Raw genomic sequence first — 25,921 nt, 5'->3', positions numbered from 1 at the left:
CTTACTGATCAAGAGCTTATCAACCTTTGCTTTATATATACTCGATAACTTGGCCTCCATAAGCCACCTGAATCAATGAATTCCACAAGTTCACCACCAGTTGCCCAAGGAAATTCTCTGGAATCTCTGTTCCAAAGGGATGTCCTTCTATTCAGAGGCTGTGCCCTGTGCTCCTAGACACTCCCACTACTGGAAACATCACTGATGACATTGATTGGCCTTATTTCTAGTGGTGAGGAGACGGCCTACAGAGGAGAGGTTAACACCCTGACACAGTGGTGCCAAGATAACAACCTCTTTGATGTCCAAAAAACAGAAGAGCTGATCGTGCACTACAGGTAGAATGGTCAACATCAATGGGTCTGCAGTTGAGAGGGTGAGTAGTTTCAAGTTCCTCGGTATACATATCACCGAGGATCTCACCTGGACTGTACTCGCCAGATGTGTGGCAATAAAAGCACAACAGTGTCTCTTCCACCTCAGGCGACTGAAGAAGTTTGGCATGAGCTCCTAAACCCTCAAGACCTTCTATAGGGGCACCACTGAGAGCATCCTGACTGGCTGTATCACCGCCTGGTACGGAAATTGCACCAACCTTGATCACTGGGCACTGCAGAGACTGATAGGGATAGCCCACTGCATCTGTGGATGTGAATTTGTCTCCACTAGGACCTTTACAGCAGCAGGTGCTTAAAGAAGGCCTGGAAGATCATCGGGGACTCATCACCCCAACCAAACACTGTTTCAGCTGCTTCCCTCCATCTGGCAATGGTACCTTAGCATTAAGGCCAGGACCAACAGGCGACGGAACAACTTCTTTCTACAAGCCATTAGACTTATAAATTCACATGTCTGCACATTGCGACAGAGAAATAACGCAAAGATTTTTACTCCCTCAAGTTGTGGGATGGATGTAAGATTTTTAAATAAATTCAAATTAAAATCCTCTTCACACCCACACTATAGATCAAAATTCAAGGCAAGTTTATCAAAGTACATATATGGTACCATTATAGAATACTATGCTGAGGTTTACTTTCTTGTGGGCATTCACAGTAGATACAAAAAAAAACAATAGAATAAATGAAACTAAACACAAAGGCTGATGAACTACTAATGGACAAAAAACAACAAGCTGCAAATACAAAAAGAGAAAAAAATAAAAAATAAATAATATTTTTTGACAAGGTTCCGCATGGAAGGTTAATTAGGAAGGTTCAATCGTTGGGTATTGTAAAGGGGGTTTCTTTTTTTTTCTTTGTTACTGTTGGGAAAGGGTTTCCTTTTGTTAACTAGCAGGAATGCTAATTTACTGATAACGAGAATGGTATTCCTTTGTAAACCAAATGGGGATTAATGTTCTTTCTTCTGAGTCTGTAAGCGTTTGTTGACGGGCTTTTGGGCAGATCGGCGCGAGGGGGTTGAGAGAGAGGACGCAATGCTCTAAGCTGGGCGAGGATCGGACCCCAAAGGGGGGGTCCGAGGCCGGGAGATTCTCTGAGGGGGGGGGGGGTTGAAGCTAGATGTGCTTGGTTGACCACTCGGAGGGTCCTGAGCTGTTTGGAGAGTCGAGGAGTTTGGAGGGTCCTGAGCTGCGAGTCGAGGAGTTCGGAGGGGATCGAATGATGGCCAGAAGACTTCAGTAATTGAGCTCCAACGGTTGTGCACGAAGTGGTTTGGACTTTGATAAGTTTGGCGCCTTTTCTTTAATTTCCTCTTCATATATACTGTATCGTTATTAATCACTTAGTTATAGTAACCTTTATAAATTGTACTCATTTAATCGCATATGGTGTACTGTCTATTTTTTGGCGAGGCGGGGACATCACACAGCATCCACACCAGCTGATTGGCGGGGCCGAAGGCTGCTCCCCCTAGTCAAGAACGAGCTGAGCGAGCCTGAGGCGACCCAGGGGGTTACATTGTGGGGGGCTCGTCCAGGATTGATTTCTGTGGAAGCTGTGTGATCACCCTCTTTAAATTGTGTCTGCGGTGAAGAGCTGGTGTGCCTTTGTGGGTGTGCGATTGCTGGTTATCGCTGCGTGTGTGTTGGGTGGGGTGGTTGCTGTTGGCTGACAAAATGGTGGTGGGACCATGGGTTGTCCGTACTGTTTGGAGATTGAGGAGTGACAGGTTGGGATGTTTCAGCAGTGGTGAGCTCCGCCCAGTTATTGGAATAATGTCCAGCCCTAAAGGGGCGGAGGCGTGGGTGGAGCGGACCTCTCAGTTGTTGGGTGAGTGGCAATGCTTGGCTGAGGAAAAGCGACAGGGACGGGTTGAAAGTTTGAGTAGGCGGGCTGGTGACTTTGTTAGAACTGTCAGGCGCAATTACCTCGAAGTGACCGCTGCCAGTTCTGGGAAAGTGTGGGAAAATGCGTGTGGTTCGACTGGAAGTCAAATGCCGCAGCTGTGGGGCTTATTATATCTGTGGCAGGAGATTGGTGGGAAGTTTTTAGGGTATCCCTTTTTGCCTAGGGGGGGCAGATAAATTGCTTGTGGTGCCAAGGGGATCTGTCAAGGAGATCAGTTGTTCCGTTGATTCGAGAGGTGTTGGGAAACTTAGAGGAGGCCCAGTGGGGGAACGGTTGGGGTCTCTGGGGGAGCACGTTCCCAGCAATGTACCAAGGAACTCCCGAAAGGAACAGACACTATTCCTGAAGGCTTAGAGGGGCCATGCGCACAGGTGTTGTTACAGATGGATGGAAGTCAAGTTAAAGCCATCCTCGGCACCGGGGCGCCGGTGAAGTTGCTGTACAGTTTGTTTCATAACCGTTATTGGAAGCATTTACCCTTGACAACATTGAGGACACTGGAGATTCGGGGTACCAGTGCCGGTGATTATCCAGACAATGGTTGTTGGTCAGTGAAAATGGAGTTCTTAGAGGCAAATGTGGAATAGACTGAGGTTCATGAATCATTAATGCTGATGTGTCCGGACCCTGTTGAGACGGGCAGCGTTTCTGTTCTAGAGAGAACCAAAATCCTGCTGGTGCGCTTGGGAGCCTGCCCGGAGGAGGCGGGTGAGCGCTGTTTGGAGGCATTGTCGATGCACCCAGGGTTTCGAGCTGCTTGTGCGGACGTGTGTAGCAGCATTGGGCTGATACCGAATTCAAACAAGAGCCAGTGGTGGTATGGCCTGGGGGAAGTATCTGAGGGTGAGACCCTCTTCGTGGACGCTGCGAAATACCACAAGGGAGGGGAGTTGACTGCTGAAGACACCTCAGAGAGAGAGAGGTTGCGGCGACTGGCCCCTACAGCCGTGGAAGATGTAGGCAGCGTGTGTATGGATTATATTGCGTTGGAGAGGCGCACTGTCAGTGACCAGAATATGGCCCTGAGGGCCAGAGAGGCGATGGCCTGTCTGAGTGGTGTGAAGTGGTTTAAGGTGCTGGATCTGAGGAGTGGATGTTGCCAGATCCCGATGAGTGGGGCCAACAAGGAGAAGACGGCCGTTATAAATTCCCTAGGAGTCTTCGGGTCCGAAAAGATGCCACAGGGCATATCTGGAGCCCTTGCAACCTTCCTGCGGGGCAGGTGGAAGATCATAGGGGATGTGGAGGCGTTTGGAGTTTTGGTGTATGTGGATGATCTCTTGGTATTTGGATTTGCCTCAGGAGAATATGAAGTGAGGTCGTTGCAGGAGCAGCTGAGAACTACCGAGTTAAAGTGTTTTCGGTACACGTGCCAGGGCTGGCGAAGGTCGCAGCTCGTGAGAGACTGTCTCTACTGAATCAAGTTTGAAATGAAGACGGAGAGACTGGAGAAAGTGATCTGGAACCATTCGGAAGACTTACAAGTTGGAGAGAATGAAGAAAGTTGTCTGACTGAGGGTAATAGCAAACTGAGAACCCGGAGAGGGGAGTTTGCAGAGGTGAAGAAATTACAGATGAATCTCAGAAGAGAGAAGCGGAAGCTTGAAGGGATCCTGAAGATGACCATCGACAGTTCAAATGAAGTGCAAAACCTGAAAGTTGATCTGGAAGAAGTCATGAGGAAGAAAAAGCTGGAGAGAAGTGCAGTGAATACTGAACAGGAGGCTGAAGAGACTGCGGGAGCAGTGCAGGCCACGTGTTTCCGTTTGGAGAAGATCAAACAGCAGCTACCGATCACAGGAATGAGGAAGAATACAGATTCGATGGATGATGTGCTGGATGTGTGGTACATGCTGCCTTTTGCTGACTTTCCCTCGATTGAGGAAGAGACCTTTGGCCCTTCTCCCATTGAGTCAGGTATAGCGGGGAGGGTTAGCTGTGTGCAGTGTGGGGCATGAGTGAAAGGTTGAGAGAGGAGTTGATAGTGGGCCCAAGGTATCCCCAGTTGTGTCCGAGCCTGAAGGGTTTAGGTGAGGGGGTACGGAGGCCTCAGAAGGGTTAGGGAACTCCCAGATAGTTGGCCTAAGTAGTGCCTGAGGAACAGGGCGTGAGGGTTACTGTGTGGGGAGGAGATGTCACTGTTTGTGCTTGGGTTACGGTGTGTTGGCAGGAAAGGTGGCGAGTTATTTAGTAGTCATGAGGACATGACTTTTATTTGGTGGAGGAAGTGTGTAAAGGGGGTTTCTTTTTTTTTCTTTGTTACTGTTGGGGAAGGGTTTCCTTTTGTTAACTAGCAGGAATGCTAATTTACTGATAACGAGAATGGTATTCCTTTGTAAACCAAATGGGGATTAATGTTCTTTCTTCTGAGTCTGTAAGCGTTTGTTGACGGGCTTTTGGGCAGATCGGCGCGAGGGGGTCGAGAGAGAGGACGCAATGCTCTAAGGTGGGCGAGGATCGGACCCCAAAGGGGGGGTCCGAGGCCGGGAGATTCTCCGAGGAAGGGGGGGGGGGGGTTGAAGCTAGATGTGCTTGGTTGACCACTTGGAGGGTCCTGAGCTGTTTGGAGGGTCCTGAGCTGTGAGTCGAGTTCGGAGGGGATCAAATGATGGCCAGAAGACTTCAGTAATTGAGCTCCAACGGTTGTGCACGAAGTGGTTTGGACTTTGATAAGTTTGGTGCCTTTTCTTTAATTTTCTCTTCATATATACTGTATCGTTATTAATCACTTAGTTAGAGTAACCTTTATAAATTGTACTCATTTAATCGCATATGGTGTACTGTCTGTTTTTTGGCGAGGCGGGGACATCACACAGCATCCACACCAGCTGATTACCCAGTTTGGCGGGGCCGAAGGCTGCTCCCCCTAGACAAGAACGAGCTGAGCGAGCCTGAGGCGACCCAGGGGGTTACAGTATTAATATTGAAGTAGTAAAATGGATTCAACAGTGGCTGGATGGGAGATGCCAGAGAGTAGTGGTGAATAACTGTTTGTCAGGTTGGAGGCCGGTGACTAGTGGTGTGCCTCAGGGATCTGTATTGGGTCCAATGTTGTTTGTCATATACATTAATGATCTGGATGATGGGGTGGTAAATTGGATTAGTAAGTATGCAGATAGGTAAGTGGCGTTGTGGATAATGAAATAGGTTTTCAAAGTTTGCAGAGAGATTTAGGCCAGTTAGAAGAGTGGGCTGAACGATGGCAGATGGAGTTTAATGCTGATAAGTGTGAGGTGCTACATTTTGGTAGGAATAATCCAAATAGGACATACATGGTAAATGGTAGGGCATTGAAGAATGCAGTAGAACAGAGTGATCTAGGAATAATGGTGCATAGTTCCCTGAAGGTGAAATCTCATGTGGATAGGGTGGTAAAGAAAGCTTTTGGTATGTTGGCCTTTATAAATCAGAGCATTGAGTATAGGAGTTGGGATGTAATATTAAAATTGTACAAGGCATTGGTAAGGCCGAATTTGGAGTATTGTGTACAGTTCTGGTCACCGAATTATAGGAAAGATGTCAACAAAAGAGAGAGAGTACAGAGAAGATTTACTAGAATGTTACCTTGGTTTCAGCACCTAAGTTACAGGGAAAGTTTGAATGAGTTAGGTCTTTATTCTTTGGAGCGTAGAAGGTTGAGGGGGGACTTGATAGAGGTATTTAAAATAATGAGGGAGGGAGATAGAGTTGCCATGGATAGGCTTTTTCCATTGAGAGTAGGGGAGTTTCAAACAAGAGGACACGAGTTTAGAGTTAGGGAGCAAAAGTTTAAGGATAACACAAGGGGGAATTTCTTTACTCAGTGGTAGCTGTGTGGAACGAGCTTCCGGTAGAAGTGGTAGAGGCAGGTTCAGTATTGTCATTTAAAGTAAAATTGGATAGGTATATAGACAGGAAAGGAATAGAGGGTTATGGGCTGAGTGCGGGGTCAGTGGGACTAGGTGAGAGTAAGCGTTCGGCATGGACTAGAAGGGCAGAGATGGCCTGTTTCCGTGCTGTAATTGTTATATGGTTATAAATATGAATCTTTGAAAGTGAACCCATGGATTGTGGAATCAGCTCATTGTTGAGGTCAGTGAAGTTATTCATGCTGGATGAATAGCCTTATGATTGAAGGGTAACTACTGTTCCTGAACCTGGTGGTGAGTTACAGGTAAGCCTCTTGTAACTCCTTCCCAATGGTAACAGAGAAAAGAGGTCATGGCCTGGGTGGATGGGAGTCCTTGATGATGGATGCTGCTCTCTTGTGTCAGCTTGTTTTTAACTCTCCCAGTTCAAATGAACATTTGTTGACCTGAAATGTTAAGTCTCTTTCCATAGATGTGGAACAAATCAAGCAATATGTCCTGATGAAGGGTCTTGGCCTGAAATATCGGCTCTTTGTTCCTATCCATAGATGCTGCCTGACCTGCTGAGTTCTTAGAGTATTTGTGTGTGTGCTCTGGATTTCCAGCATCCACAGAATCTTTTGTGGTCAGGATGTTTCTTATGAGTAAAACAAGAACACTTCAGGAATACTCAGCATGTGATGTGTCATTTGAGGAGAAGGAAATAGTTCCATTCAATGAGTTTAATCATTTGACCTGAACTTCTTTTTTCTTCTTCATAGTTGCTCACTGGTTTGCTGAACATTTTTAGCATTTTCTGAATCTTCATTCCAACTTTCTAGTACTTGTCATACCTTTTATTAGAATTGGACCTTAATGAAATGTTTAACTTGCTATTCTTGGTATCCATGTTTTATTAATGTGATTGAATTTGAGCAAAAAATATGATAGAAAAGTACCAAGTGATGCAGCCATTTTACAACTTGTTGGACTTTGTATTTTTTCAGTAAATGTTGCAGTTAACTGGAATTATTTACTTTGGTTGACTGGTACCTGCTGTTAAAACATAGTGCTAAAAGTATTTCCTGTCCAGTACTCCACATATTTAAAATGCCTTTTAATCTTAACATGAATTAGTCTTTCTAAAGTACTCAATTACTTTCATCCTTGGTCTCCCCCTCATTTAACCTTGTCCTCTCTTTCTTACATTATCTTTGTGTGTGTTTGTTTTAAAGTGAAGCAGAGATAATTGCAAATAGTCATTTGCACTCACGGGTTAGAGGTGGGGTTAATAGAGGAGGATGATTTTAAAGGCAAGAATCTAGTTAATGATTTGGTGATACAAAAAGCAGAAGTATTTCTATTTTTTTCACTTTGCCCAAAAGGGCATTGATTTGGCAGGGCCAGAGTCCAAGAGCAAGGAATGACCAGATGTTCGGATTTAAATGCTGGGCCAGATTGAAAAGGTCAAGGAATCAGGGCCAGAGATGGTTGGTTCAACTCGCTGTTTCATGAGGTTTACTCGTCTCTGCGCTGAATTGAGGCTGTGGCCTGCAACTAACAGGCTCCTGAATCGGCTGTGGTGATGTCTGGCTTCAAGTCCGACTCACTTTTGTGAACTTCAATTCTGAGTCCTATTTGCTTGCTTTAATTCTGTTTTTTTTCTCTCTGCACATTGGGTTTTTGACAGTCTTTCTTTTTATTGGGTTCTGTTGGGTTTTCTTTGCTTTGTGGCTGCCTGTAAGGAGATGAATCTCAAGGTTGTATAAGTTATACATACTTCTACATGGTGATGTAGAATGACTAGAACTTTTGATTGCACTTTTTTGATGACAGAGCAAGAGATGTTGGGAAAATTTGATTTGGCCAGAAAGATGGTTGAAAATGTTGTTGGTCTGTGGGTGGCATTGTTCTGTAGCGGTTAGTGTAATGCTATTACAGCACCAATGACCTGAGTTAAATTCCTTCACTGTCTGTCACAAGTGTATACACTTTCCCCATGAACACGTCAATTTCCTTGGAGGCTCCAGTTTCCTCTTGCATCCCTAGGACATATGGGTTGGTAGGTTATTTGGTCACACAGGTATAGCTGGGAGTCACGAGCTTGTTGGGCCAGGAGGCTGCTATCATGCTGTATCTCTAAATAAATAAAACAAAAAGTGCTGGGTTACCTATTGATTAAGTATTTCTGGAGCTGGGTGCTAGAGAAGGCAATCATCATTAATTGTAGCTTTGGAATTGAGCTTTGGAAGGTGTTCTGGAAGTAGTAAAGCTGATCAGACAATTCTTCATGTCACTGGAGTGACCTTTGAAATAGCAATCAATGAAGTATCAATCTTTACTCCAAGTTATAATGTGATTGTACAAGATTGCACACTAAAGTTCCAATTCATGAGTCAGGATGTTAATAGATGTCCATCTGATTCTGTGGAAAAGCTGACTCACTTAATATCAGCGGAGCGCCTGTTAGAGCTATTGCCTCACAGCACCAGAGATTCCACGGGGTGTTCAGTTCCGACCTTGGGTTCTTTGGAGAGTTTAAACATTCCACCACCACTCCCACCCCATCACTGTGTGTGTGTCTTCAGGCTTCATTGCACATCCCAAAGACTGGTGTAGAGGGCAGGGATTCAGATTGCTGGATCATTGGGCCCTCTTCTGGGGAAGGTACAACCTGTACAAAAAGGACGGGTTACACCCAAACCCAAAGAGGCCCAATATCGTAGCTGGCACATTTAATAGTGCTGATAGGGATGGTTTAAACTAACTTGGCAAGGGGATGGGAACCAGAGCGATAGGGCTGAGGAAGGGGAAAACAGAAATAAATCAAAGATAGTGTGCAACAGATTATAGAAAAAGCAGGCAGGAGATGAGGCTTAATCAAAACCAGTGGCATGAGTTACAGGGCAATAGAGGTGTGATGCAGTTAAATCGGAATACAACAAATACTGGACGGAGAGTGTTGTATTTGAGTGCACTCGGCATGAGGAATAAAATGGACAATCTTGAAGTTCAGCTACAGATTGGCAAATGTGACATTGTGGCCTTCTCTGAAACTTGGCTAAAGGATGGCTGCTATTGGGAGCTGAATGTCCAAGGATGTACGGTGTATCGGAAAGATAGGTTAGTAGGCAGAGGGGGTGATGTGGCTCTGTGTACAAGAAATAATATTAAATCATTAGAAAGAGTTGGCATAGGATTGGAAGGTGTAGAGTCTCTATGGGTTGAGTTAAGAAATGCCAAGGGTAAAAGGACCCTAATGGCAGTTGTATACAGAACTCCAAACAGCAGCTGGGATGAGGATTACAAATTTCAGTAGGAGATAGAAAAGACGTGTCAGAAAGGCAATGTCATGATAATCGTTTGGGATTTTAACATGAAAGTGGATTGGGAAAACCAGGTCGGTACCGGATCTCGAGAGAATTTGTAGAATGTCGAAGGGATGGCTTTTTAGAATAGCTTGTTGTTGAGCCCACTAGGGGATTGGCTGTGCTGGATTGGGTGTTGTGCAATGATCCTGAGGTGATAAGAGAGTTTAGGGTTAAAGAACGAGTTCACATCAAAATTTGAGAGGGAAAAGAAATCCAACTTGTTGGTATTTCAGTGGAATAAAGGAAATTACAATGGGGAACAAAATGGGGAACAAAATGGGGAAATTAAAGGGGAACAGGTCAAAGTTGACTAGAAAGAGACACTAGCATGAAGGACAGCAGAGCAGCAATGGCTGGAGTTTCTGCGAAAAATGAGGGAAGTGCAAGAGAGCTGTATTCCAAATAAAGGACATTTTCAAAGGGAAGTAGATCTCTACTGTGGCTGACAAGTGAAGTCAGAGCCAAAGTAAAAGCAAAAGAGAGGGCATGCAAGAAAGCCAGAGCTAGTGGGAAGATAGAGGATTGGGAAGCTTTTAAAAACTTGCAGAAGGAAACTAAGAAGGTCATTTGGAAGGAAAAGATGAATTATGAGAGGAAGCTGGCAACTAATATCAAAGAAAGTAAGTATATAAAGGGTAAAAGAGAGTCGAGGGTAAATACAGGACCAATACAAAATGACGCTGGAGATATTGTAATGAGAGATGCAGAGATGGCAGAGGAACTGAATGCATAATTTGCATCAATTTTCACAGTGGAAGACATCTGCAAGTATACCAGACATTCAAGAGTGTCAGGGAAGTGAAGTTTGTGCAGTAAAAATTATGACTGAGAAGATGCTCAGGAAGCTTTATGGTCTGAGGGTAGATGAATCTCCTGGACCTGATGGAATGAACCCTTGAGTTCTGAAGAAGTAGCTGGAGAGATTGCAGAGGCATTAATGATCATCTTTCAAGAATCGATATTTTCTGGCATTGTACTGGATGACTGGAAAATTGCAAATGTTACTCCACTATTTAAGAAGGGTGGGAGGCAGCGGAAAGGAATCTGTAGACCAGTTAGCCTGACATCAGTGGTTGGGAAGTTGTTGGAATCAATTGTTAGGGATGAGATTACGGAATACCTGTAGGCACATGACAAGGTAGGCCAAAGCCAGCATAATTTCCTGAAAGGAAAATCCTGCCTGACAAACCTACTGCAATTCTTTGAGGAAATTACAAAGGAGCTGCAGTAGATGTGGTGTACTTGGATTTTCAGAAGGCCTTTGACAAAGTGCCGCACATGAGGCTGTTTCGCAAGATGAGAGCCCATGGAATTACAGGGAAGTTACTAGTTTGGCTGGTTGACAGAAAACAGAGTAAGAATAAAGGGATCCTATTCTGGCTGGTTGTTGGTTACCAGTGGAATTGCATAGGGGTCAGTGTTGGGACTGCTGCTTTTTACGATGTATGTCAATGATTTGGACTATGGGATTAATGGATTTGTGGCTAAATTTGCCAATGATACAAAGATAGGTGGAGGAGTGGGTGGTGTTGAGGAAGCAGAGAGCCTTCAGAGAGACTTAGATAGTTTAGGGGAATGGGCAAAGAAGTGGCAAATGAAATACAACGTTGGAAAGTGTATGGTCATGTACTTTGGTGGAAGAAGTAAATGGGCAGACTATTATTTAGGTGGGAAGAGAATTCAAAATGCAGAGATGCAAAGGGACTTGGGAGTCCTTGTGCAGGATACCCTAAAGGTTAACATCCAGGTTGAGTCGGTGGTGAAGAAGGTGAATGCAATGTTGGCATTCATTTCTAGAGGGACAGGATATAAGAGCAGGCATATGCTGTTGAGGCTCTGTCCAGGGACTCACGAGACCACACTTGGAGTATTGTGTGCAGTTTTGGGCTCCTTATTTTAGAAAGGATATACTGACTTTGGAGAGGGTACAGAGAAGATTCACGAGAATGATTCCAGGAATGAAAGGGTTACTGTATGAGGAGCGTCTGGCAGTTCTTGGGCTGTATTCCCTGGAGTTCAGGAGAATGAGGAGGGATCTCATAGAATCATCTTGAATGTTAAAAGGCCCAAACAGGTTAGATATGGCAAAGTTATTTCCCATGGTAGGGGATTCTAGGACCAGAGGGCACAACTTCAGGATTGAAGGACGTCCTTTTAGAACTGAGATATGGAGAAATTACTTTAGTCAGAGGGTGGTAAATCTGTGGAATTTGTTGCCACGAGTAGCTGTGGAGGCCAAGTCATTGGGTGTATTTAAAACAGAGATAGATAGGTTCTTGATTAGCCAGGGCCTCAAAGGGTGAAAGCAGAGGAGTGAGGATGACTGGAAGAATTAGATCAGCCCATGACTGAATGGCAGAGCAGTCTCGATGGGCTGACTGGCCTACTTCTGCTCCTATATCTTATGGTCTTGTGTTTCAATTTGTAGATTAATTGGTGATTGTAATTTGCCTTCGATGTAAGGCTGAGTCTATATTGTAGGCAACTAGCAGGAATGTGGGGAAATTATATTTAATGGTAAGATTAGTGAAAATCTGGGTTTGATGGTGCACGTGGACTTGGTGCGTCGAAGGGCCTATTTCTGTACAGGTGTCCCCCATTTTTCGAATGTTTGATTTACGACAACTGGCTGTTACAAAAGACCTACATTAATACCTGTTTTCACTAACCAAAGAGGATTTTTGCTTTTACCAAAAAAGATGTCCACTTTATACGTGTGTTTACCCCGAGAAAGACTACAATGACCGTGAAGCCTTGTGCAGGCAGTTGTTTGCGCATGCGTGTAAGTGCGTAGATATGTACGTGCTGATTTTTTTCTCTTCAAATCGATTTTTGGCTCGCTGTCTTCCCGATTTTGATAAGTGAAACTACACTGTACCTACAATATTTCTACTTTATATAGGGTGTATATTTATCATATCATTCCTGCTTTTACTATATGTTAGTGTTATTTTAGGTTTTGTGTTATTTGGTATGATTTGGTAGGTTAGGTTTTGGGTCTGGGAACACTCAAAAATTTTTCCAATGTAAATTAATGGTAATTGCTTCTTCGATTTAACGACATTTAGGTTTACAAACGGTTTCTACCTTCGAATTGTGGAGGAAACCTGTACTGTATTGATATCTGACTCCTGGTGGAAGACTCCAGATTTATTTTTTGATAGGTGCTGTTTCACCTTTGAATGCTTACCACAGTAACCTAACCTGGGTTGAAGTACCTCCTTGGTGAGACAAATGCTGAAAGATGTTAGAGAGACAAAACCTTACTTATCAAATTCCTGTGCTTATCACCCATCCCCACCCTGAGCTGGCTTCATTTGCCTGCTTTTGTCTGTCGTGCACCTGCCTCTGGCTCACAACTCCACCCCACCCCCTTGCTTATCTCATCCCAGTGGCCCATCATCCTTCACTCCTTCTTGGTCCACCAATCATTTACTGGCCCCAGTCTCGTCCCTAGCCTTCCCTCTCCTCTTATCCTAGCTATCTTCCCCCCCAACTGCAGTCCTGGTGCAGGGTCTCGACCTGAAAGTTCGACCGTTCTATGACGAGCAAGTCTGTAAGGAAGGACGGGCAAGAGCAAGGTAATAGATTGGACAAACTATGGTTCTTTACTCTGAAACAACAGAGGCTAAGAGAAGATGCAATGGAAGGTTTTTAAAATTTATGAGAGACACAGACAGATACCTGGTATCGTATTCCTCATTGCAAAGTCTAATATGAGAAGGTATGGATTTAAGGTGAGAGTGGGTAAGTTCAAAGGAGATGAGTGGGGCAAGATAGTGGTGAATGTCTGGAATGTGCTGACAGCGATAGTGGTGGAAGCTGTTATGATAGTTGTTTAAAGGCTGCCAGATAGGCACATGAATATCGAGAGATGTTATGTAGATAAAAGCGATCACTTTAGTTTGGCCTTTAAATACTGGTTGAATTAGATGTTATCATGCGTGGAAGTGCCTGGCTCTGTCTAGTAATGTTCTGTGTTTTATAATTCCCCCCCCCCCCACCATTGCCACCTGCATTTTAGATGCTGTTTGAGCAGCTTTTTTTGTGCTATTTGATAATACGTAGCAGCAGTAACACTTTTTGAAAGAAGATGTTCTTCAGAGTATTAATGAAATCTGCAGACATTATAATGGAACTCTGTTGTTAATTCTGTTTACTGGCCATTCAACATTGAAGATGTAGCTATCACTTAAAGTTAAAAGTAAATTTATTATCCAAGAACATATATGTCACCATATATTATCTTGAGGTTCATTTTCTTGCAGGCATTCACAGTAGAACAAAGAAATACAGTAGAGTCAATGAAAAACTACATGCAAAAATTGACAAATGATCGATGTGCAAAAGAGGACAAACTGCAAATACAAATGATAAATAATACTGAGAATATGAGTTGTAGAGTATTTAAAATTCAGTCCATACGTTCTGTTCAGTTGGACTATTGGCTTACTGTTGAGATGTGATTCAGATACAGTTCGTTAACTGATGTGAATTGATTGAAGGTCTGTGGGGTTGGTTACGGAACTCTCCTTAGATTATTACTGGCACTCCATCCCTTCCTGTGAAGCAGTTATGAATTCAGTAAAATATTTCTGGAGCTTTCCACCTTTCTTGTAGAAGAAGATGAAGAACAGAAGCTGCATCTTGTTGGAATCAGGTACGTCTTGAAAGTTGTTGATCTGCGGCAGCAGCCCAGTGCAAAACATTAACTCAGAGTTAGGGCTAATATCACTGAGGTGTATTGTGAAATGTATTTGTGGCAGCAGTACACTGTAATACAGAAAATATGTATTTCAGAGGATTCCAAAGATTCTTCATATTCTTATCAGATCTCTGTCCATTATTTTGACACTGGGATCTCTGGTGGCAATTTTGTATGTTTCAGTGCAAAAAAAATTCAATATAAAAAGTGTGGTAACTTCTACTTTACAAAAATACCACTCGAGAACTTGATGGCCAAAAGAGCATCTTTATCTGGGATGGCAAATGATATTTACAATACAGAGGCTTCCAGGTACCTCGTGCGGCCTGGGTGGAGGAACTATATACAATGCATACTGGGAGTAAAAAGAGCGGAAGTAAAGACCCCGCCAACCCTGGGTCCTGCATCTTGTTACCAATAGCTTCCTGATTAGTATTAACTTAACTTTAATATAATTTTAATATACAAGCCCCATTTCCAGAAAAGTTGGGATATTTTCCAAAATGCAATAAAAACAAAAAAATCTGTGATATGTTAATTCACGTGAACTTAACTGTCAAAAGTACAAAGAAAAGATTTTCAATAGTTTTACTGACCAACTTAATTGTATTTTGTAAATATACACAGATTTAGAATTTGATGGCTGTAACACACTCAACAAAAGTTGGAACAGAGTTAAAATAAGATTGAAAAGTGCACAGAATATTCAAGTAACACCGGTTTGGAAGACTCCACATTAAGCAGGCTAATTGGTAGCAGGTGAGGCATCATGACTGGGTATAAAAGTAGCGTCCATCAAAGGCTCAGTCTTTGCAAGCAAGGATGGGTCATGGCTCACCCCTTTGTGCCAAAAATTGTGAGAGAATTGTTAGTCTGTTCAAAAGGAACATTTCCCAACGTAAGATTGCAGAGAATTTCGGTCTTTCAACATCTACAGTACATAATATTGTGAAAAGATTCAGAGAATTCAGAGACCTCTCAGTGTGTAAAGGGCAAGGTCGGAGACCGCTGTTGAATGTGCGTGATCTTCGAGCCCTCAGGCGGCACTGCCTAAGAAACCGTCATGCTACTGTGCCACCTGGGCTTGGGAGTACTTCGGAAAACCATTGTCACTTAACACAGTCTGTCGCTGCATCCAGAAATGCAACTTGAAACTATTGCGCAAGGAGGAAGCCATACATCGACTCTATGCAGAAACGCCTGCGAGTTCTCTGGGCCCAAGTTCATCTCAGATGGACCGAAAGACTGTGGAACCATGTGCTGTGGTCAGATGAGTCCACATTTCAGCTAGTTTTCAGAAAAAACAGGCGTCGAGTTCTCAGTGCCAAAGATGAAAATGACCATCCTGATTGTTATCAATGAAAGGTGCAAAAGCCAGCATTTGTGATGGTATGGGGGTGCATCAGTGCCCACGGCATTGGTGAGTTGCATGTATGTGAAGGTACCATTGACTCTGAGGTGTATATTAGGATTTTAGAGAGACATATGTTGCCATCAAGGCGACGTCTCTTCCCGGGACGTCCATGCTTATTTCAGCAGGACAATGCCAGACCACATTCTGCACAGGCTACAACAGCGTGGCTTTGGAGACACAGAGTGTGTGTGCTTGAGTGGCTCTGGCTTAATACGTAGAGAGATACAGGAGTGACAATAGTGCTGTGCTGATCTGGTGTGAATCCCTCCATTCCCCCGTGGTGTTGGGAACGTGGAATGACCCCTGACCTCCCTGTTTCTGCGTGCTGAGCTGTTGGAAACCTGGTGCTTCTGCAGCAATAAATCTTACCCAACTTATTGGAAATCACAAAATTTCAAATGCAGGAAAATACAAGTCAAAAACACAGGTTTTTCTGGGAATACTCGGCATGTGACTATGAGATGATGCATTTTGAGAGGTATAGTGAGGGTAGGACATATGCCATGCATGGTCCCGTGGGAGTATTGTTATGTATTTAGATTCAGCAATACAGCGTGGAGTAGGCACTTTTGACCCTTCAAGCCATACCACCCAGCAGCTCCAGACAGACCTGATCAACCTTAATTTAATCGTGGGATAACTTACAACGACAGACTAACTTACCTGCTCTGTCTTTTTGGGACTGTGGGAGGAAACCGGAGAAGCTCACGCATTCCACAGGGAGGAGTCCATACTCCTTACAGAACAGCACCGGAACTGAACTCTGAACTCCAGACCCCTCCCCCCCCCCCCCCCCCCCCACCGAGCTGGGAATAGCGTTGCGCTAGCCTCTGTGCCGCCATGTATATAAATCCAAAGATCACCTGAAGGTGGCAGCACAGTATAGGGTTGTACAGTATGGAAACAGGCCCTTTGGCCCAATTCTATGCTGGCCCCATTTGCCTGCATCGGCCAATCATCTAGATCAGTGGAGGGGGTGGGAGGTGGGATGGTAGGAAACATTTCCTTCTGTTAGAGGGCCAAAGACACCCAAAACAAGAGGGCATAGGCTTGTGGTGAGGAGGGTTAGGGTCAGAAGAGATATATTTACAAACTTGGAAGGTGGTGGAGACAAACACCCTCAAAAATTAAAAAAAAACATTGAGATGAGCGCAGTTCACCAAAGCAAGGAAGGTTATGGCCCAGAGGCTGATAAATGGAATTGTATAAAGTTCAAAGTAAAACTTACCATCAGAATGCATGCATGTCATCACGTACGGCCCTGAGATTCTTTTCCTGCAGGCATACTTAGCAAATCTATAGAACAGTAACTGTAAACAGGATCTGTAAACATCAGGAAGCATGAAATGACAATACAAGAGTTCTTAAATGAGTGTAGTTATCCCCTTTTGTGCTGATAGCTGAGGAGTAGTAACTACTCTTGAGCCTGGTGGTGCAAGTCCTGAGGCTCTTGGACCTTCTACCTGATGGCAGCGGTGAGAAACGAGCATGGCCTGGGTAGTGAGGATCTTTGATGGTGGATGCTGCTTTTATGCAACAGTGTGCTGGGGCAGTGACGTCAACATGGATGATGCCAGCAGGCTCAATAAACTGATGAGAGAGGCTGACTCTGTTACAGGAGTCAAACTGGACACACTGGAGACTGTGGTAGAACAAAGGATCCTGTGGAAAATCCTGGCAATTCTGGACAAAGTTTCTCGCCCTCTGTATGCTACCTTGACTGAATGGAAGAGCACTTTTAGTAATAGAGGAAGATAACTGCACTGCTCCAAAGAGCGCTATATGAGACTATTCTTGCTCATCATTCTATAATGAGTCAACCTATAGCCAGGGGCATGATGACCACCCTCCTGTTAGATAGTATGAGCTAACTTATTTTTTCTTTCTTCTCTTCTTATATTTGTATATCTGTGTTCTTGTAATGCTACTGTGATGCTGTAATTTGGGATCACTGAAGTTTCTGTCTATCTTTTCTACGGCAACGTTTCATGTAAATGTGCTCAGTGGTTGGAAGGTTGTACCTGTGATGCACTAGGCTGTGATGTACGTTGTATAGGTGGGTACTTAGTGGTCAGCGTAGACACACTGGGCTGAAAAGCCTGTTTTTCTGCTGTTTTGACTCACCACACTAAGTTGATCCTGGCTGTGCAGATGGCTAGTTGTTGCTTGTTTTCCTGCGCTTAGCTGCCACTTAGCAGAACAAGTTCATTTCCTAGGAAACACCAGTCTTGGCACTTGTTGCAAAGCAAACTCCTGCACACGGCTTATTCCAACAGAAGTCTGCTACTCAACTATTTGGGCCTAAGGCTACTGTGGGAGCCCCTAAACTAATATAAACTAATATAAAACTTTGCCTACAGAGAGATATCAAAAAACTAGTTAAGGTGGTGGGTGACTTTAAATGATTTGAGAACTTCTTTCTTGAAAAAAACAGGAAGACTTGCTAATTTTGTTGGCGAGGAGCAACATGATTTTACAAAGGGAAGAGGAAGTGAAACCGGTAAATTGTTCATTATCTTTAATGTCCTTCATTTCTATGAATATTTTTCAATGTTGCACAACCAAAGTGGTAGCAAGCAGACTGGGAGACCGTTTCACGGAACACCTACGCTCAGTCCGCCAGCAAAAGCAGGATCTCTCAGTGGCCACACATCTTAATTCCACGTCCCATTCCCATTCTGATATGTCTATCCATGGCCTGCTCTATTGTCAAAATGAATCCAAATTCAGGTTGGAGGAACAACACCTTATATACTGGCTGGGTAGCCTCCAACCTGATGGCATGAACACTGACTTCTCTAACTTCTGTTAATGCCCCTCCTCCCCTTCTTACCCCATCCCTGACATATTCAGTTGTTTGCCTGTTCTCCATCTCCCTCTGGTGCTTCCCCCCCCCCCCCTTTCTTTCTTCTGAGGCCTCCCGTCCCAAGATCCTTTCCCTTCTCCAACTCTATCACTTTCGCCAATCACCTTTCCAGCTCTTAGCTTCATCCCACCCCTTCCGGTCTTCTCCTATCATTTCACATTTCCCCCTCCCCCCACTACTTTCAAATTGCTTACTATCTTTCCTTTCCGTTAGTCCTGACAAAGGGTCTCGGCCCGAGAGGTCGACAGTGCTTCTCCCTATAGATGCTGCCTAGCCTGCTGTGTTCCACCAGCATTTTGTGTGTGTTGTTAGTAGAGAATCTAAATGGATTTGGTTTCATCAGCAGAATGGAGAACTTAAATTAGAAGTTGCAGAGATAGAAGAAACTCCAGATACTGGCTAACTTAGAACTGAACAGAAAGTGAATGCTGCAGAGGTCTAGATTTATCCAGATAAAACGGCAAGGTTAATTGACTACAATATTTCAAAAAATGAAAGTGAAAGAACAGCAAATACATTGGAGAGAAGCACAAGTGGGAGGATAGTGACAGAATGGAAAGCTCATAAGACCATAAAACATAGGAGCAGAATTGGCCAATTAGCCCATAGAAAATACCCATCATCCCTCTCAATCCATTCTCCTGCCTTCTCCCCATAATCTTTGATACCCTGACTGATCAATAACGTTTCAACTTTAACTATACCCAATGACTTGGCCTCCACAGGTTCACCAGATTGACTAAAGGAATTCCTCATCTCTGTTCTAAATGGACATCCTCTATTCTGTGGTTGTTCCCACTGGTCCTAGACTCCCTACTGTAGGAACATTCTCTCTACATCCACTCAATCGAGGCCTTTCAACTCAGGGCCCCAGACTGTCCTTCCAGGTGAGGCGACACTTCACCTGTGAGTCAGCTAGTGTGATATGCTGCATCCGGTGCTCCTGGTGCAGCTTTCTATATATTGGTGAGACCTGATGCAGACTGGGAGACCATTTCGCTGAACACCTACCCTCTGTCCACCAGAGAAAGCAGGATCTCCCAGTGGCCACATATTTTAATTCCATATCCCATTCCCATTCTGATATGTCAATCCATGGCCTCCTCTACTGTTGCGATGAGGCCACACTCAGGTTGAAGGAACAACACCTTATATTCCGTCTGGGTAGCCTCCAACCTGATGGTATGAACATTGATTTCTCTAACTTCTGTTAATGCCCTCTTCCCCTTCTTACCCCATCCCTATTTATCTAATTTTCCCCTTTTTTCTTCTCCCTCTCTGTCCCTCTCACAATCACTCCTTGCCTGCTCTCCATCTCTCCCTCTGGTGCTCCCTTCCCTCTTTCTTTCTCCCTAGGCCTCCCATCCCATGATCCTCCCCCTTCTCCAGCTCGTGTCCTTTTTGCCAATCAACTTTCCAGCTCTTAGCTTCATCACTCCCCCTCCAGTCTTCTATCATTTCGGATCTCCCACTCCCACTTTCATATCTCTTACTATCTCTTCTTTCAGTTAGACCCTCCCCCCACTACTTTCAAATCTCTTAGTACCTGTCTCTTCAGTTAGTCCTAACGAAGGGTCTCGGCCCGAAACGTCGACAGTGCTTCTCCCTATAGATGCTGCCTGACCTGCTGTGTTCCACCAGCATCTTGTGTGTGTTGTTGTTTGAATTTCCAGCATCTGCAGCTTTCCTCATGTTTGGTAGTAAGTTGCCAAGTTCGAAGTTGGAAAGCTGAACTCACTTAATTTGTACTCAAATAATTTATCTGCATTACATTTTGGTTCCCTTATTCAAGAAGAAATACACTGGCATTGAAGAAATCCCAAAAGAGATTCTTGCAGCTAATTCCTGGGGTGAAATTGTTTCATATCATAGGCAGCTAAAGAAATTAGTTCTGTATTCATTGGAGTTTAGAAGAATGAGAGGTGAATTTACTGAAACACGCTTTCCTTGGGGTGCATAAGGTGCTGAGATCTTTCCATGAATGGGATATAGTTATAAAGTTAAGGACAGTTACTTAAAACTGAAGAAAGAACTTGTTACAAAGGCTGGTGAGTCTAGAATTCTAGAGTGTTGTTGGAGGCTAGATCATTATGGAGTATTTAAAAAGGAAGTGGATAAATGTTTGAAACTTAAGGGAATTGGCAGAAGGCTTGAGGCAGATTAGACATGATCATATTAAATGGTCCTCCAAGAGGACCACAACCTTGTCGTAAGGTTTAGAGGCTTGCGTGCCTCAATGACCTGGAGAGCCATGTTGGCTGGTGTCAGGGCTTTATACTTTGGCTTTTGGCAGGGTCTCCCATGCCAAACGGGTCAAAAGGTAGAGGCCAGACTAAGACTGGGTTCAACGGTCCTCCAGGTTCATCTCAGGGCCAACAACCCTGACTAGTAAACAAAATTGTTATGGGAAAAAAACAATGAAGAATCCTTCTACCTCTGAGTGTGATGGTATTCCTGAATTTCCACCTGGAACTTGCATGACTGACAGTAGTGAAAACTGAGAGGCAGCTACTGACATGATGAAGGAAGCTGTGAACACTGCCTGAGATGGAGGACTTTCGTTGCTACCTTTTACGCCAGTGGCGTAAATAAACTAAATGGTGGAGGCAAGGTTTATGATCTGAGCTGTTTATGTATATATTTTTTACATTCTGGTGTGTCATTAGTTCATTATCTCTTCACACTAAAATAACTCAATCAAATCTCTGACTGGGCTTTGTACCTTTTGTTGCTGCTCTCCTCTGCATGGTCTTTTCACAGGCTGATTATCTTCAATGAGATTGTTTTATATTTACCAGCAATAATTGCCGCACCTTTTCCAGTGTTTGCCATCATGTCTGTAGCTTACTGTAGTAACTATGACATAGTTCTTGGGCTGTATCTCTTTTAATCTATTTGTTTTAACGTGTTCAACCATTTATGAACAGTTCTGTTTGGATGATGACCTGCTGTTGCCTCAGTGGTGCATTCCTCTCACTTTTTCTTGCTGATACTCTGTAATGTAGGCAACTCTTCAAAGTTTTACAATGACACAGTAATCTTTACTGCTATTTGAGGTTTTTTTTTGTGCCATTATCACATTTTGTAACCCTAACCTTTGCTAATCCCACTTTATCTTATCACTCAGCCTAGTTTGAATTGTCTCAGGGCATGGAAATTTCCAGATAATTTGATTCAAGTTTTAATCTGTTTTTTATTGTGTGTGATTTTGGGAGGAATATATGGGGGCAAGAATTGAATATATGGTTGGAGGTGCACAAGGCACCTGCCTATCGTGGAAGAGGCAGTATACCTTGATGGGCTTTTGCTTGCCTTCCCTTTATCAAACTGCATTCTTGCTTCTGCTGGATTTTTTTATATGAGGAGCAGCAATCAATATAAGGGACTTGCAGGAGGCTGCGATCGCTAGGAAGGGATATGGTTCCCTGTAGGTTTTCATGGGGGAAGAGCATGGGTGTTGCAGGGTCTGAACGTGGCACGAATTTTACAACTGAGATGCATGCTGGGACCTTGAGCCGGTATAGGTGACCCAAGGCAGGGACGATGGGCAAATAGGATGGCGCAAAATGAAATTGTGAGCGGCATAGTTTTGCATGATCTTTGATTTAGACAAGAGAGATGAAGGTTGTATTTTAGAGCTAAGTCACAAGGGTGGATAAAGATACCTGTGTTAGAGTTGTTGAGGTCAATGGAAGCTAGAAACCTAACATTCAGGTTTTATGCAGTGGGTCGGTTGCCATGTATGTAGTTGGTCAAATTTAGATAGGGGTAGTCTATAACCTGATTGTCATGAACATTGAATTCTCCAGTTTGAGTTAACTCCAGTTTGAGGTCCTCCTACACACGTGCAGCGTGAGCACTCCCCTGCCCCCTGTTACTGTCTCTTTTCCCTCCTCCACTGACCCCATCACCAACATACTCCTATATATGCCCTTCCTCTACTGTTGTCATCTGCCCTTTTCATGTCCTAATTTGGTTCCTTGCTGCACCTTCCTTTCCTATCCGATTCCATCACCTGTGGCTCAATCTTTCCCCTGCCTATCACCTCCTAGCCTCCATCAATAATTCCAATCTTCTCTCCTCACCTGGATGCACCTATCACTTTCCAGCTCTTGCTCTCCACCCTTCCTGCTTATCTCTTTATACTAGATATATCCCCTCCACTCTTGCAGTCCAGTTGAAGGGTCTCCACCTGAAATGTCAACTGTTGGTTTCCCTCTGCAGATGCTGCCTGACTTGCAGAGTTCCACCAGCATTTTGCTGTTTTGATTGAGACATGGTCCCTCTTCAGAAAATGAATTCTTGCGAAGGTTCTGTTCTGACTTATTCTCTTGTTTTTTTTTAACAAAGAGTTGGGAGTTGAAGGCAAATCATGTTTTTCAGTCCTGCTCTACCATTCTCCGAGTATTTATTATTTTCACGTGTCAGCATGCAGTGAAAACTTGTCTTGCATAATGTTTATACAGGTGAAATCATTACGCAGTGCATTGAGCTAGAGGAACGTAAAATAGCAACAATGCAAAATAAATGTAGAAGTGACTGAAAAAATGCCGTGCAAGTAAATAATGAGTACAAGATCATAACAAGGTAGAATGTGAGGCTATCCTATTCTACAAGAGGTCCATTCAAGAGTCTGATATCTGTGGGATGGAAACTGATCCAATTGTAGCTTCAATGGAACTTGTAGCCTCAATGGAACTTTCTCTTTCTCTTCTGGCAAGCTCTGTCTTGAATACCGTCATTAAGTCTGTCTCCACAGCTCTCTGGGATAGAAAATTCCAGAATCATGGAGATCCATGAAAATTCCATGATCTGCCTAAGAGAAGTTGTTTGTCCTGATCTCCTTATATGAATGGCCCCTCATTCTGAAACTGCACTCTCGTTCTGGATATCCTGATTGGGGAAAATATTCTGTCAATACCAACCCTATCAATCCCTCCTTGGGGGGGGGGGGGATTAATCACATGACAAATAAACTGTCTTATAATTGTCCTGAAGAATCTCAGCCCAACACATTGACTGTTTTCCCCTAAATGCTGCCTGACCTGCTGAGTTCCTGCAGCATGTTCTGTTCTGCTTCTTGTTCCCCGCTACGTCTTGTCGCATTACTCTGTTTGTTTACAAGGCTGAGTTGCTTGCTTGGCACTCAACCCAGCACGGATGGAAAGCGTGCAAGGAGCCGGCTGGAGTCGAACCCAGGACTACTCACCTCAAAGTCCAGTGTAGATGCCACTGTTACACTGGCCACCATTTTGTGTGCATTGTCTTATCATTGCCCATATGAATGCAGACACAACCTGCCTGCTCAAACTCTCTTCATCCCTGGAGTCAACCTGTTGCAGTCTCTTCTGTATTATTTGTTTACTCTCATATTCTATCTTTTTCTTCTTTATAATATTCTTTCAGCCATGGTTTTCTTTTTTAAAAAAATTCTGCATCTTTTGGTCTACCACTAATTTTTGCAAGATTGTATGCCTCTTCATTAACCTCATCTGCTTTTTTAATTCAGTTTTCATGGGAATGTTGCCTTGATTGGATGGTTTGGTATAGGGAGAGGCTGGAGCTGTTTTCCCTGGAACAAAGGATTCAGAGGGGGGATCTTGTAGAGATTTATAAAGTCATGAGGGGTGTGTATAGTGAGTATTTTTTTCACAAGATGGGGGGGGGGTCTAAAACTAGATTAAGTAGATTTAAGGTGAAAGCAGAAAGATTTGAAGGGAACCTGAGGCTCAAGTTTTCAAACAGTGGGCAGTCGGTAAATGGAATGAGTTACTAGAGGACATGGTAGGGACGGGTACAATTCTAATGTTTAAAACACACTTGGACAGGAACTTCAATGGGAAGACTGATATGCACTATGTGTTTAAATTTTTCCTATACTTGTATTTTTTAATGGATTGCAGTGTATTGGTGTTATAAAACCAGAACAAATTCAAAGCTTAAGTCAGTGCTAATAAATCTTATTCTGACTGAATTTTATAATTTAATGCTGCTCATAGACATTGCAGTAACAAAAGGTACAATTTACTTTTTTAACCACTTACTGCTTAAAAGACTGAGAGAAAATGATTAAATGTTTGCATGGCTAGGAGAAAGGATTGGAGGTTTTCACTAAACAAGCAGAGGTTCAGAAAGTACAATGCTTTTGGTACTTGGCCAATTCTCTACTTTTAAGAATACGTACACAACGCTGGAAGAACTCAGCAGGTCAGGCAGCATTCGTGAGAAAAGAGTAGCCAACGTTTTGGGCCGAGACCCTTCATCAGGAATGATGGTGAAGGGTCTCAGCCCAAAACGTTGGCTACTCTTTTCTCACAGATGCTGCCTGACCTGCTGAGTTCTTCCAGCATTGTGTACGTATTCTTTGATCCACAGCATCTGCAGTTGTATTTTTGTGTCTCTATTTTTAAAGCTGCTGGGCTTGTTAACACACCGGATTAGTTACTGAACAAATATTGAAAGCAACAGAAAGATGAATTTGTATGTCACAGGGCAACCGGGGAATGTAGACTCAGTTAATGAATTATGGGAATAAAAGCATAGTGTGCTGGATTAATTGTGGTCTACCTATTAAATTATCACAAACTCCACCTTGGGGAAGAGGGCAGAATGTTGGGGCAAGTGATTACAAGGTTGCAATGAGCTTTCAGGAAAGAAGTGTGTCCTTACTTGTTTTGGTCTGCAATATGACTCCAGAATCACTAGTGATCTTAACTGACATTTCGGATGGGCAGTAAATACAGAGTAGTTGATTACGCCAACACCCCATGAATGAATATAATTAACTCTAAACCCTCCCTGCCCCCCCCCCCAACCCCGTCTCTTACAGCCAACTGTCCATTTTCCTGGATAAGAACAGAAAGTGTTACAGAGCAGAAGCAATCATTTGTGAAAGGAAGCCAGAAAACCATAACACAGCAGGAGAAAAAACTATTACTAATGTAAGCCACATTTCATCCCACGTTGAATTAGTTTAGGCTAATGCTTTCTGAAACTTCATTTTATTATGGTGAAGAGCTACTTGAATTAATAGTGTTTATATTTTACTCGTATTTGAAGGGCTTGTGAACTTGTGTTTGGAGAATATCAGTCTCTTGCAGTGCCAGATGCCTCCTGAATGTAAAGGTATAGAAGATCATTGCAAAAACTCTACAATATGTGTTGGGACAGTTTGGTGTGCTACATGTGCCTGACGTGCTTCTAAAAATGGAGTGACATTGAGATGCCAGTCTGTTTTCCCTCCTGGTGTCTTTTTTCTGTCCTGCCAACTAAGGCTGTAATTTAAGGATTTTCACCTTTGTCCCAGTAAAATGAGTTTTAGGCGCAGCAAAACTAAATCCCTTCTCTCCCCCCCCCCCCACCCCCCGCAGAAAACAAGTCAGTAAAACAGGTTTCCCCTTCGTTATATGTTACCTTGATCACTGGG

At 43.5% G+C, this 25,921-nt stretch overlaps 1 protein-coding gene across 4 annotated transcripts in view; it reads left to right on the top strand.

The window, feature by feature from the left end:
- The window catches only part of LOC132396643 (long-chain-fatty-acid--CoA ligase 1-like), a 178,612-nt gene that overhangs the window by 84,331 nt on the left and 68,360 nt on the right, over window positions 1-25,921 (top strand). The window contains exon 2 of one of the 4 annotated variants that reach the window (XM_059974368.1): window positions 25,325-25,436. The exons of the other annotated variants lie outside the window; for them this stretch is intronic. The gene's annotated coding sequence lies outside the window, so the exon portion shown is untranslated. The remainder of the gene's footprint in view (window positions 1-25,324; window positions 25,437-25,921) is intronic. 4 annotated transcript variants of the gene reach the window in all.

The sequence above is a fragment of the Hypanus sabinus genome, chromosome 7 (assembly GCF_030144855.1).
Source record: "Hypanus sabinus isolate sHypSab1 chromosome 7, sHypSab1.hap1, whole genome shotgun sequence".
In the NCBI taxonomy this organism is placed as follows: Eukaryota; Metazoa; Chordata; class Chondrichthyes; order Myliobatiformes; family Dasyatidae; genus Hypanus; species Hypanus sabinus.
The sequence above is the reverse complement of the archived record's forward strand: the minus strand, read 5'-3'. Positions and strand labels throughout refer to the sequence as shown.